We start from the raw sequence: 12,900 nt of genomic DNA on the forward strand, positions 1-12,900 counted from the left end.
GCCAGGTTACAGTGGCATGATGAGAGCACTTCCACGACCAAACAGCCACCCTTTTCCTAATCTGCAGGGCTGGGTATAGTGGGGGATCTCAGGGTGTGTTACAGTTAGGGCATGGCCTGTCAGCTGATGCCAAATAACTTCCTACAGAGGCTGGGCAGAAGCTGCAGCCAGGCCAGGCTGGGAAACAGCCCTGCAGGGCGTGAAAGCAGCAGCGGGGCAGCGAGGCTGCCATGGATCCCTTCCCACTGTGCCGGGCACGGCGTGTCCAGAAGTGCAGCCAAAGCCCCCGGCTGCTGACTCCCAGGGGAAGCATGAGGGAAATGCACCCACCTTCTCTTGTCTGCAGGGGTTCCTTCAGCTCTTGCCTCATCTGTTTGGATGGTTCCAGGGATATCTTATCTGTTGTATCTTGGATTTTCCCTGTTGGAGTACCTTAGAGAAAAATATTTCCATTTCCCAGGAATGGATCCCAAAAAAGCAGGGCTCAGCCTGTGGGGTCAGCAGGGACACACTACTCACCCCTGAGATGGGAGCTGGGCTTGAGTGCAGCATCCAAGGTAGCAGCTGGAGAAGCTGGAGAAGTCTTCCCTGTAGACACATCTGTAACACAACAGCCACAGAAGCTTCTGTCACCTGGTGCCTGCCCGCTTGTCTACAATTCTTCCTTGGTGGCACACTGAGAACATACCTGCAGGAGGCTCCAAGGGCTTCAAAATTTTATTCATCCAAGCTGATGGAGAAGCCTTCCCAGCACCCTCATCTACAATGCAGCACAGATGAGACCATTTTCCAGTGTGTGCTGGGATCTCTTTCTGCCACAGGGAACTGGGCACTGCCAGGGAGTCGGGTAAGGCCATGGGAGCCAGATGTAAATAGACATGGCCAAAGCTGCCCAGGGGCCTGGGGAGCTCTGGGCTGGCTCCTGGTCACTCTCCACACTCTTTCCCTGCCCTCAGCAACATCCCTGGGAGGGGTGGCTGCAGCAGTGCAGGGACCTGGGACTCTCCCCCTCACACACAGAAGAAATCCTCCCTAAAGCATGGGGGAAAACTGCAGCAGGCAGTGCCACAGCTATCCATCCTGCCCTCCCTCTGTCCCTCCTGCCCTCCTTCTGTGGGGAAACCCCCCAGATCCCAAGGGCAAACAGCCAGGCCCTCTCAGGACACACTGGAGCCTTGCTCTCCCCCTCTGTCCTTTCCCCACCGTGGGCACCCCGTGCAGTCGCTGCCAGGTTTCAGGACATGTCTCCCATGGAGGGACCCCAGCAGGACTGCTCAGTGCCCTGCGCCTGCTCGGGATAATTCCCCTGGGCTGTGCTGCTCTAGTCCAGGCTGTGCCCGCACTGCCAAACAGCAGAGAGGGCAGCTCAAGCCTCAGCAGGGCTCAGGCCCAGAGGCACAGCAATTACCTCCTGTGCCTGTGCCTGGCATGGCCTCCCTTCCTGGAGCTGAGGCTGGCATGCAACCACTGCTTCCTCCGGGAAATGCTTCTTTCTCCGCAGGCTCTCCTTTCATTTCTGGAGAATGGAAAAGAGACAACTGGATCAGATGAAAACATTCCTGACTGGGAATGGGGAAGGGGACAATTTCAGGAGGCATCACTTGTGAAAGGAATGCATAAGGATCAGAAAACACCCAGGATTTTGGGACAACCCAAGGCTGCTTCCTTCCCCAAACAGCCCCAACATCTGATCTGCCTGGACACCAGGAAATTGCAGGGCATCTGAGGGTGGGCATGGCCTGTGGTGCATTTGGGGCTGTCTGCCAGCTGATGCCAAATGCCTTCCTGCAGAGGCTGGGCAGAAGCTGCAGCCAGGCCACACTGGGAAACAGCCCTGAAGGGCGTGAAAGCAGCAGCGGGGCAGCGAGGCTGCCATGGATCCCTTCCCGCTGTGCCGGGCACGACGTGTCCAGATGTGCAGCCAAAGCCCCCGGCTGCTGACTCCCAGGGGAAGCATGAGGGAAATGCACCCACCTTCTCTTGTCTGCAGGGGTTCCTTCAGCTCTTGCCTCATCTGTTTGGATGGTTCCAGGGATATCTTATCTGTTGTATCTTGGATTTTCCCTGTTGGAGTACCTTAGAGAAAAATATTTCCATTTCCCAGGAATGGATCCCAAAAAAGCAGGGCTCAGCCTGTGGGGTCAGCAGGGACACACTACTCACCCCTGAGATGGGAGCTGGGCTTGAGTGCAGCATCCAAGGTAGCAGCTGGAGAAGCTGGAGAAGTCTTCCCTGTAGACACATCTGTAACACAACAGCCACAGAAGCTTCTGTCACCTGGTGCCTGCCCGCTTGTCTACAATTCTTCCTTGGTGGCACACTGAGAACATACCTGCAGGAGGCTCCAAGGGCTTCAAAATTTTATTCATCCAAGCTGATGGAGAAGCCTTCCCAGCACCCTCATCTACAATGCAGCACAGATGAGACCATTTTCCAGTGTGTGCTGGGATCTCTTTCTGCCACAGGGAACTGGGCACTGCCAGGGAGTCGGGTAAGGCCATGGGAGCCAGATGTAAATAGACATGGCCAAAGCTGCCCAGGGGCCTGGGGAGCTCTGGGCTGGCTCCTGGTCACTCTCCACACTCTTTCCCTGCCCTCAGCAACATCCCTGGGAGGGGTGGCTGCAGCAGTGCAGGGACCTGGGACTCTCCCCCTCACACACAGAAGAAATCCTCCCTAAAGCATGGGGGAAAACTGCAGCAGGCAGTGCCACAGCTATCCATCCTGCCCTCCCTCTGTCCCTCCTGCCCTCCTTCTGTGGGGAAACCCCCCAGATCCCAAGGGCAAACAGCCAGGCCCTCTCAGGACACACTGGAGCCTTGCTCTCCCCCTCTGTCCTTTCCCCACCGTGGGCACCCAGTGCAGTCGCTGCCAGGTTTCAGGACATGTCTCCCATGGAGGGACCCCAGCAGGACTGCTCAGTGCCCTGCGCCTGCTCGGGATAATTCCCCTGGGCTGTGCTGCTCTAGTCCAGGCTGTGCCCGCACTGCCAAACAGCAGAGAGGGCAGCTCAAGCCTCAGCAGGGCTCAGGCCCAGAGGCACAGCAATTACCTCCTGTGCCTGTGCCTGGCATGGCCTCCCTTCCTGGAGCTGAGGCTGGCATGCAACCACTGCTTCCTCCGGGAAATGCTTCTTTCTCCGCAGGCTCTCCTTTCATTTCTGGAGAATGGAAAAGAGACAGCTGGATCAGATGAAAACATTCCTGACTGGGAATGGGGAAGGGGACAATTTCAGGAGGCATCACTTGTGAAAGGAATGCATAAGGATCAGAAAACACCCAGGATTTTGGGACAACCCAAGGCTGCTTCCTTCCCCAAACAGCCCCAACATCTGATCTGCCTGGACACCAGGAAATTGCAGGGCATCTGAGGGTGGGCATGGCCTGTGGTGCATTTGGGGCTGTCTGCCAGCTGATGCCAAATGCCTTCCTGCAGAGGCTGGGCAGAAGCTGCAGCCAGGCCACACTGGGAAACAGCCCTGAAGGGCGTGAAAGCAGCAGCGGGGCAGCGAGGCTGCCATGGATCCCTTCCCGCTGTGCCGGGCACGACGTGTCCAGATGTGCAGCCAAAGCCCCCGGCTGCTGACTCCCAGGGGAAGCATGAGGGAAATGCACCCACCTTCTCTTGTCTGCAGGGGTTCCTTCAGCTCTTGCCTCATCTGTTTGGATGGTTCCAGGGATATCTTATCTGTTGTATCTTGGATTTTCCCTGTTGGAGTACCTTAGAGAAAAATATTTCCATTTCCCAGGAATGGATCCCAAAAAAGCAGGGCTCAGCCTGTGGGGTCAGCAGGGACACACTACTCACCCCTGAGATGGGAGCTGGGCTTGAGTGCAGCATCCAAGGTAGCAGCTGGAGAAGCTGGAGAAGTCTTCCCTGTAGACACATCTGTAACACAACAGCCACAGAAGCTTCTGTCACCTGGTGCCTGCCCGCTTGTCTACAATTCTTCCTTGGTGGCACACTGAGAACATACCTGCAGGAGGCTCCAAGGGCTTCAAAATTTTATTCATCCAAGCTGATGGAGAAGCCTTCCCAGCACCCTCATCTACAATGCAGCACAGATGAGACCATTTTCCAGTGTGTGCTGGGATCTCTTTCTGCCACAGGGAACTGGGCACTGCCAGGGAGTCGGGTAAGGCCATGGGAGCCAGATGTAAATAGACATGGCCAAAGCTGCCCAGGGGCCTGGGGAGCTCTGGGCTGGCTCCTGGTCACTCTCCACACTCTTTCCCTGCCCTCAGCAACATCCCTGGGAGGGGTGGCTGCAGCAGTGCAGGGACCTGGGACTCTCCCCCTCACACACAGAAGAAATCCTCCCTAAAGCATGGGGGAAAACTGCAGCAGGCAGTGCCACAGCTATCCATCCTGCCCTCCCTCTGTCCCTCCTGCCCTCCTTCTGTGGGGAAACCCCCCAGATCCCAAGGGCAAACAGCCAGGCCCTCTCAGGACACACTGGAGCCTTGCTCTCCCCCTCTGTCCTTTCCCCACCGTGGGCACCCAGTGCAGTCGCTGCCAGGTTTCAGGACATGTCTCCCATGGAGGGACCCCAGCAGGACTGCTCAGTGCCCTGCGCCTGCTCGGGATAATTCCCCTGGGCTGTGCTGCTCTAGTCCAGGCTGTGCCCGCACTGCCAAACAGCAGAGAGGGCAGCTCAAGCCTCAGCAGGGCTCAGGCCCAGAGGCACAGCAATTACCTCCTGTGCCTGTGCCTGGCATGGCCTCCCTTCCTGGAGCTGAGGCTGGCATGCAACCACTGCTTCCTCCGGGAAATGCTTCTTTCTCCGCAGGCTCTCCTTTCATTTCTGGAGAATGGAAAAGAGACAGCTGGATCAGATGAAAACATTCCTGACTGGGAATGGGGAAGGGGACAATTTCAGGAGGCATCACTTGTGAAAGGAATGCATAAGGATCAGAAAACACCCAGGATTTTGGGACAACCCAAGGCTGCTTCCTTCCCCAAACAGCCCCAACATCTGATCTGCCTGGACACCAGGAAATTGCAGGGCATCTGAGGGTGGGCATGGCCTGTGGTGCAATTGGGGCTGTCTGCCAGCTGATGCCAAATGCCTTCCTGCAGAGGCTGGGCAGAAGCTGCAGCCAGGCCACACTGGGAAACAGCCCTGAAGGGCGTGAAAGCAGCAGCGGGGCAGCGAGGCTGCCATGGATCCCTTCCCGCTGTGCCGGGCACGGCGTGTCCAGAAGTGCAGCCAAAGCCCCCGGCTGCTGACTCCCAGGAGCAGCATGAGGGAAATGCACCCACCTTGTCTTCTCTGCAGACGTTCCTTCAGCATTTGCCACATGATTTCTAATGGGTCCTGGAATTTCCTGCCTGCCATGTCTTTGGTCTCTCCTGTCAGAGGACCTTAAGAGAAAGTAGTTCCATTTCCCAGGAATGGACCCCACAAAAGCAGGGCTCAGCCTGAGGGGTCAGCAGGGACACACTACTCACCCCTGCCATGGGAGCTGGCCTTTTGTGCAGCATCCAAGGTAGGAGTTGGTGAGGTCGTCCCTGCAGACACGCCTGTAACACAACAGCCACAGAAGCTTCTGTCACCTGGTTCTTACCAGTCAGTCAAACATTACGCCTTGGTGGGACAGTGAGAACATACCTGCAGAATGCTCAGAGGGCTTCACAACTTCAGAGCGCCAGGCTAATGGAGAATCCTTCCCAGCATCCCAGTCTGGAAGCAAACCAAGATGAGAACTGTTTCCATTGTGTGCCAGGGCTGGCTCTGGCCCTGGGCTGGCGGCAGGGCTCCCGCTCGGGGCTGCTCCTGTGCCTTGGGCCTCTGGGCACTCAGGGCCAGCTCCGCAGCAGCTGCAGCGCCAAGGATGTTGCTGCACCAGTCCCGTTTCCCCGGGGCTCTGAACCAGCTCCAGAGGCCTGGAAGCCGAGGCGCCTCCAGCTTTGGCTGCTGCCGGGCCGGGCAAGGGCAGGCCCTGGGGGAAGAGCTGCTGCCACACAGCCCCGGCCAGGCCTGAGCCCGGCACAGCAATTACCTGCTGTGCCTGTGCCCGTGTCTGCCATCGCCTTCCTTCCTGCAGCAGGGGCTCGCACCGAAGATGGAGTGCTTCCTTCAAGAAATGCCACCTTCCACTGAAGCACTATGTCCATCTCTTGACAAAGGAAGGGAGACAGCTGCATCAGATGGAGCTGTTTCCCACTTGGGTGGTGGCATCAGAGGTAATATTTGTGAAATTTATGGAGCAGGAAAATGGCCAGGTTACAGTGGCATGATGAGAGCACTTCCACCACCAAACAGCCACCCTTTTCCTAATCTGCAGGGCTGGATATAGTGGGGGATCTCAGGGTGTGTTACAGTTTGGGCATGGCCTGTCAGCTGATGCCAAATAACTTCCTACAGAGGCTGGGCAGAAGCTGCAGCCAGGCCAGGCTGGGAAACAGCCCTGCAGGGCGTGAAAGCAGCAGTGGGGCAGCGAGGCTGCCATGGATCCCTTCCCACTGTGCCGGGCACGGCGTGTCCAGATGTGCTGCCAAAGCCCCCGGCTGCTGACTCCCAGGGGAAGCATGAGGGAAATGCACCCACCTTCTCTTGTCTGCAGGGGTTCCTTCAGCTCTTGCCTCATCTGTTTGATTGTTTCCAGGGATATCTTATCTGTGGTATCTTGGATTTTCCCTGTTGGAGTACCTTAGAGAAAAATATTTCCATTTCCCAGGAATGGATCCCAGAAAAGCAGGGTTCAGCCTGTGGGGTCAGCAGGGACACACTACTCACCCCTGAGATGGGAGCTGGGCTTGAGTGCAGCATCCAAGGTAGCAGCTGGAGAAGCTGGAGAAGTCTTCCCTGTAGACACATCTGTAACACAACAGCCACAGAAGCTTCTGTCACCTGGTGCCTGCCCGCTTGTCTACAATTCTTCCTTGGTGGCACACTGAGAACATACCTGCAGGAGGCTCCGAGGGCTTCAAAACTTTCTTCATCCAAGCTGATGGAGAAGCCTTCCCAGCACCCTCATCTACAATGCAGCACAGATGAGAACATTTTCCAGTGTGTGCTGGGATGTCTTTCTGCCACAGGGAACTGGGCACTGCCAGGGAGTCGGGTAAGTCCGTGGGAGCCAAATGTGAATAGACATGGCCAAAGCTGCCCAGGGGCCTGGGGAGCTCTGGGCTGGCTCCTGGTCACTCTCCACACTCTTTCCCTGCCCTCAGCAACATCCCTGGGAGGGGTGGCTGCAGCAGTGCAGGGACCTGGGACTCTCCCCCTCACACACAGAAGAAATCCTCCCTAAAGCATGGGGGAAAACTGCAGCAGGCAGTGCCACAGCTATCCATCCTGCCCTCCCTCTGTCCCTCCTGCCCTCCTTCTGTGGGGAAACCCCCCAGATCCCAAGGGCAAACAGCCAGGCCCTCTCAGGACACAGTGGAGTCTTGCTCTCCCCCTCTGTCCTTTCCCCACCGTGGGCACCCCATGCAGTCGCTGCCAGGTTTCAGGACATGTCTCCCATGGAGGGACCCCAGCAGGACTGCTCAGTGCCCTGAGCCTGCTCGGGATAATTCCCCTGGGCTGTGCTGCTCTAGTCCAGGCTGTGCCCGCACTGCCAAACAGCAGAGAGGGCAGCTCAAGCCTCAGCAGGGCTCAGGCCCAGAGGCACAGCAATTACCTCCTGTGCCTGTGCCTGGCATGGCCTCCCTTCCTGGAGCTGAGGCTGGCATGCAACCACTGCTTCCTCCGGGAAATGCTTCTTTCTCCGCAGGCTCTCCTTTCATTTCTGGAGAATGGAAAAGAGACAGCTGGATCAGATGAAAACATTCCTGACTGGGAATGGGGAAGGGGACAATTTCAGGAGGCATCACTTGTGAAAGGAATGCATAAGGATCAGAAAACACCCAGGATTTTGGGACAACCCAAGGCTGCTTCCTTCCCCAAACAGCCCCAACATCTGATCTGCCTGGACACCAGGAAATTGCAGGGCATCTGAGGGTGGGCATGGCCTGTGGTGCATTTGGGGCTGTCTGCCAGCTGATGCCAAATGCCTTCCTGCAGAGGCTGGGCAGAAGCTGCAGCCAGGCCAGGCTGGCAAACAGCCCTGCAGGGCGTGAAAGCAGCAGCGGGGCAGCGAGGCTGCCATGGATCCCTTCCTGCTGTGCCGGGCACGGCGTGTCCAGATGTGCAGCTAAAGCCCCTGGCAGCTGAGTCCCAGGAGCAGCATGAGGGAAATGCACCCACCTTGTCTTCTCTGCAGACATTCCTTCAGCATTTGCCACATGATTTCTAATGGGTCCTGGAATTTCCTGCCTGCCATGTCTTTGGTCTCTCCTGTCGGAGGACCTTAAAAGAAAGTAGTTCCATTTCCCAGCAATGGACCCCACAAAAGCAGGGCTCAGCCTGAGGGGTCAGCAGGGACACACTACTCACCCCTGCCATGGGAGCTGGCCTTTTGTGCAGCATCCAAGGTAGGAGTTGGTGAGGTCGTCCCTGCAGACACGCCTGTAACACAACAGCCACAGAAGCTTCTGTCACCTGGATCTTACCAGTCAGTCAAACATTACGCCTTGGTGGGACAGTGAGAACACACCTGCAGAATGCTCAGAGGGCTTCACAACTTCAGAATGCCAGGCTAATGGAGAATCCTTCCCAGCATCCCAGTCTGGAAGCAAACCAAGATGAGAACTGTTTCCATTGTGTGCCAGGGCTGGCTCTGGCCCTGGGCTGGCAGCAGGGCTCCCGCTCGGGGCTGCTCCTGTGCCTTGGGCCTCTGGGCACTCAGGGCCAGCTCCGCAGCAGCTGCAGCGCCAGGGATGTTGCTGCACCAGTCCCGTTTCCCCGGGGCTCTGAACCAGCTCCAGAGGCCTGGAAGCCGAGGCGCCTCCAGCTTTGCCTGCTGCCGGGCCGGGCAAGGGCAGGCCCTGGGGGAAGAGCTGCTGCCACACAGCCCCGGCCAGGGCTGAGCCCGGCACAGCAATTACCTGCTGTGCCTGTGCCCGTGTCTGCCATCGCCTTCCTTCCTGCAGCAGGGGCTGGCACCGAAGATGGAGTACATCCTTCAAGAAATGCCACCTTCCACTGAAGCACTATGTCCATCTCTTGACAAAGGAAGGGAGACAGCTGCATCAGATGGAGCTGTTTCCCACTTGGGTGGTGGCATCAGAGGTAATATTTGTGAAATTTATGGAGCAGGAAAATGGCCAGGTTACAGTGGCATGATGAGAGCACTTCCACCACCAAACAGCCACCCTTTTCCTAATCTGCAGGGCTGGATATAGTGGGGGATCTCAGGGTGTGTTACAGTTTGGGCATGGCCTGTCAGCTGATGCCAAATGCCTTCCTACAGAGGCTGGGCAGAAGCTGCAGCCAGGCCAGGCTGGCAAACAGCCCTGCAGGGCGTGAAAGCAGCAGCGGGGCAGCGAGGCTGCCATGGATCCCTTCCTGCTGTGCCGGGCACGGCGTGTCCAGATGTGCAGCCAAAGCCCCCGGCTGCTGACTCCCAGGGGAAGCATGAGGGAAATGCACCCACCTTCTCTTGTCTGCAGGGGTTCCTTCAGCTCTTGCCTCATCTGTTTGGATGGTTCCAGGGATATCTTATCTGTTGTATCTTGGATTTTCCCTGTTGGAGTACCTTAGAGAAAAATATTTCCATTTCCCAGGAATGGATCCCAAAAAAGCAGGGCTCAGCCTGTGGGGTCAGCAGGGACACACTACTCACCCCTGAGATGGGAGCTGGGCTTGAGTGCAGCATCCAAGGTAGCAGCTGGAGAAGCTGGAGAAGTCTTCCCTGTAGACACATCTGTAACACAACAGCCACAGAAGCTTCTGTCACCTGGTGCCTGCCCGCTTGTCTACAATTCTTCCTTGGTGGCACACTGAGAACATACCTGCAGGAGGCTCCGAGGGCTTCAAAATTTTATTCATCCAAGCTGATGGAGAAGCCTTCCCAGCACCCTCATCTACAATGCAGCACAGATGAGAACATTTTCCAGTGTGTGCTGGGATCTCTTTCTGCCACAGGGAACTGGGCACTGCCAGGGAGTCGGGTAAGGCCATGGGAGCCAGATGTAAATAGACATGGCCAAAGCTGCCCAGGGGCCTGGGGAGCTCTGGGCTGGCTCCTGGTCACTCTCCACACTCTTTCCCTGCCCTCAGCAACATCCCTGCGAGGGGTGGCTGCAGCAGTGCAGGGACCTGGGACTCTCCCCCTCACACACAGAAGAAATCCTCCCTAAAGCATGGGGGAAAACTGCAGCAGGCAGTGCCACAGCTATCCATCCTGCCCTCCCTCTTTCCCTCCTGCCCTCCTTCTGTGGGGAAACCCCCCAGATCCCAAGGGCAAACAGCCAGGCCCTCTCAGGACACACTGGAGCCTTGCTCTCCCCCTCTGTCCTTTCCCCACCGTGGGCACCCCGTGCAGTCACTCCCAGGTTTCAGGACATGTCTCCCATGGAGGGACCCCAGCAGGACTGCTCAGTGCCCTGCGCCTGCTCGGGATAATTCCCCTGGGCTGTGCTGCTCTAGTCCAGGCTGTGCCCGCACTGCCAAACAGCAGAGAGGGCAGCTCAAGCCTCAGCAGGGCTCAGGCCCAGAGGCACAGCAATTACCTCCTGTGCCTGTGCCTGGCATGGCCTCCCTTCCTGGAGCTGAGGCTGGCATGCAACCACTGCTTCCTCCGGGAAATGCTTCTTTCTCCGCAGGCTCTCCTTTCATTTCTGGAGAATGGAAAAGAGACAGCTGGATCAGATGAAAACATTCCTGACTGGGAATGGGGAAGGGGACAATTTCAGGAGGCATCACTTGTGAAAGGAATGCATAAGGATCAGAAAACACCCAGGATTTTGGGACAACCCAAGGCTGCTTCCTTCCCCAAACAGCCCCAAAATCTGCTCTGCCTGGACACCAGGAAATTGCAGGGCATCTGAGGGTGGGCATGGCCTGTGGTGCAATTGGGGCTGTCTGCCAGCTGATGCCAAATGCCTTCCTGCAGAGGCTGGGCAGAAGCTGCAGCCAGGCCAGGCTGGGAAACAGCCCTGAAGGGCGTGAAAGCAGCAGCGGGGCAGCGAGGCTGCCATGGATCCCTTCCCGCTGTGCCGGGCACGACGTGTCCAGATGTGCAGCCAAAGCCCCTGGCTGCTGAGTCCCAGGAGCAGCATGAGGGAAATGCACCCACCTTGTCTTCTCTGCAGACGTTCCTTCAGCATTTGCCACATGATTTCTAATGGGTCCTGAAATTTCCTGCCTGCCATGTTTTGGTCTCTCCTGTCAGAGGACCTTAAGAGAAAGTAGTTCCATTTCCCAGCAATGGACCCCACAAAAGCAGGGCTCAGCCTGAGGGGTCAGCAGGGACACACTACTAACCCCTGCCATGGGAGCTGGCCTTTTGTGCAGCATCCAAGGTAGGAGTTGGTGAGGTCGTCCCTGCAGACACGCCTGTAACACAACAGCCACAGAAGCTTCTGTCACCTGGATCTTACCAGTCATCAAACATTACGCCTTGGTGGGCCAGTGAGAACACACCTGCAGAATGCTCAGAGGGCTTCACAACTTCAGAGCGCCAGGCTAATGGAGAATCCTTCCCAGCATCCCAGTCTGGAAGCAAACCAAGATGAGAACTGTTTCCATTGTGTGCCAGGGCTGGCTCTGGCCCTGGGCTGGCGGCAGGGCTCCCGCTCGGGGCTGCTCCTGTGCCTTGGGCCTCTGGGCACTCAGGGCCAGCTCCGCAGCAGCTGCAGCGCCAGGGACGTTGCTGCACCAGTCCCGTTTCCCCGGGGCTCTGAACCAGCTCCAGAGGCCTGGAAGCCGAGGCGCCTCCAGCTTTGCCTGCTGCCGAGCCGGGCAAGGGCAGGCCCTGGGGGAAGAGCTGCTGCCACACAGCCCCGGCCAGGGCTGAGCCCGGCACAGCAATTACCTGCTGTGCCTGTGCCCGTGTCTGGAATCGCCTTCCTTCCTGCAGCAGGGGCTGGCACCGAAGATGGAGTACATCCTTCAAGAAATGCCACCTTCCACTGAAGCACTATGTCCATCTCTTGACAAAGGAAGGGAGACAGCTGCATCAGATGGAGCTGTTTCCCACTTGGGTGGTGGCATCAGAGGTAATATTTGTGAAATTTATGGAGCAGGAAAATGGCCAGGTTACAGGGGCATGATGAGAGCACTTCCACCACCAAACAGCCACCCTTTTCCTAATCTGCAGGGCTGGATATAGTGGGGGATCTCAGGGTGTGTTACAGTTTGGGCATGGCCTGTCAGCTGATGCCAAATGCCTTCCTACAGAGGCTGGGCAGAAGCTGGGAAACAGCCCTGCAGGGCGTGAAAGCAGCAGCGGGGCAGCAAGGCTGCCATGGATCCCTTCCTGCTGTGCCGGGCACGGCGTGTCCAGATGTGCAGCCAAAGCCCCTGGCTGCTGACTCCCAGGGGAAGCATGAGGGAAATGCACCCACCTTCTCTTGTCTGCAGGGGTTCCTTCAGCTCTTGCCTCATCTGTTTGGATGGTTCCAGGGATATCTTATCTGTTGTATCTTGGATTTTCCCTGTTGGAGTACCATAGAGAAAAATATTTCCATTTCCCAGGAATGGATCCCAGAAAAGCAGGGTTCAGCCTGTGGGGTCAGCAGGGACACACTACTCACCCCTGAGATGGGTGCTGGGCTTGAGTGCAGCATCCAAGGTAGCAGCTGGAGAAGCTGGAGAAGTCTTCCCTGTAGACACATCTGTAACACAACAGCCACAGAAGCTTCTGTCACCTGGTGCCTGCCCGCTTGTCTACAATTCTTCCTTGGTGGCACACTGAGAACATACCTGCAGGAGGCTCCAAGGGCTTCAAAACTTTATTCATCCAAGCTGATGGAGAAGCCTTCCCAGCACCCTCATCTACAATGCAGCACAGATGAGAACATTTTCCAGTGTGTGCTGGGATCTCTTTCTGCCACAGGGAACTGGGCACT

The 12,900-nt window shown here is 57.1% G+C and overlaps 3 long non-coding RNA genes across 3 annotated transcripts; all 3 read right to left on the reverse strand.

Moving 5' to 3' along the window:
- Positions 1-330: 330 nt before the first annotated feature.
- Positions 331-1,512, reverse strand: LOC135299863 (uncharacterized). The gene is made up of 4 exons (XR_010361705.1): positions 1,409-1,512; positions 689-760; positions 520-600; positions 331-432 (listed from the first exon to the last, which is right to left on the reverse strand). It is a non-coding gene; the product is annotated as an uncharacterized LOC135299863 (long non-coding RNA).
- Positions 1,513-1,974: 462 nt separating this feature from the next.
- LOC135299864 (uncharacterized) lies at positions 1,975-2,521 on the reverse strand. Its single transcript, XR_010361706.1, has 3 exons — positions 2,333-2,521; positions 2,164-2,244; positions 1,975-2,076 (listed from the first exon to the last, which is right to left on the reverse strand). It is a non-coding gene; the product is annotated as an uncharacterized LOC135299864 (long non-coding RNA).
- Positions 2,522-10,560: 8,039 nt separating this feature from the next.
- Positions 10,561-12,567, reverse strand: LOC135298314 (uncharacterized). Its single transcript, XR_010360298.1, has 5 exons — positions 12,397-12,567; positions 11,865-11,981; positions 11,474-11,545; positions 11,127-11,386; positions 10,561-10,668 (listed from the first exon to the last, which is right to left on the reverse strand). It is a non-coding gene; the product is annotated as an uncharacterized LOC135298314 (long non-coding RNA).
- Between the last annotated feature and the right edge of the window lie 333 nt (positions 12,568-12,900).

This window comes from Passer domesticus, chromosome 4 (genome assembly GCF_036417665.1).
Source record: "Passer domesticus isolate bPasDom1 chromosome 4, bPasDom1.hap1, whole genome shotgun sequence".
Classification (NCBI taxonomy): domain Eukaryota; kingdom Metazoa; phylum Chordata; class Aves; order Passeriformes; family Passeridae; genus Passer; species Passer domesticus.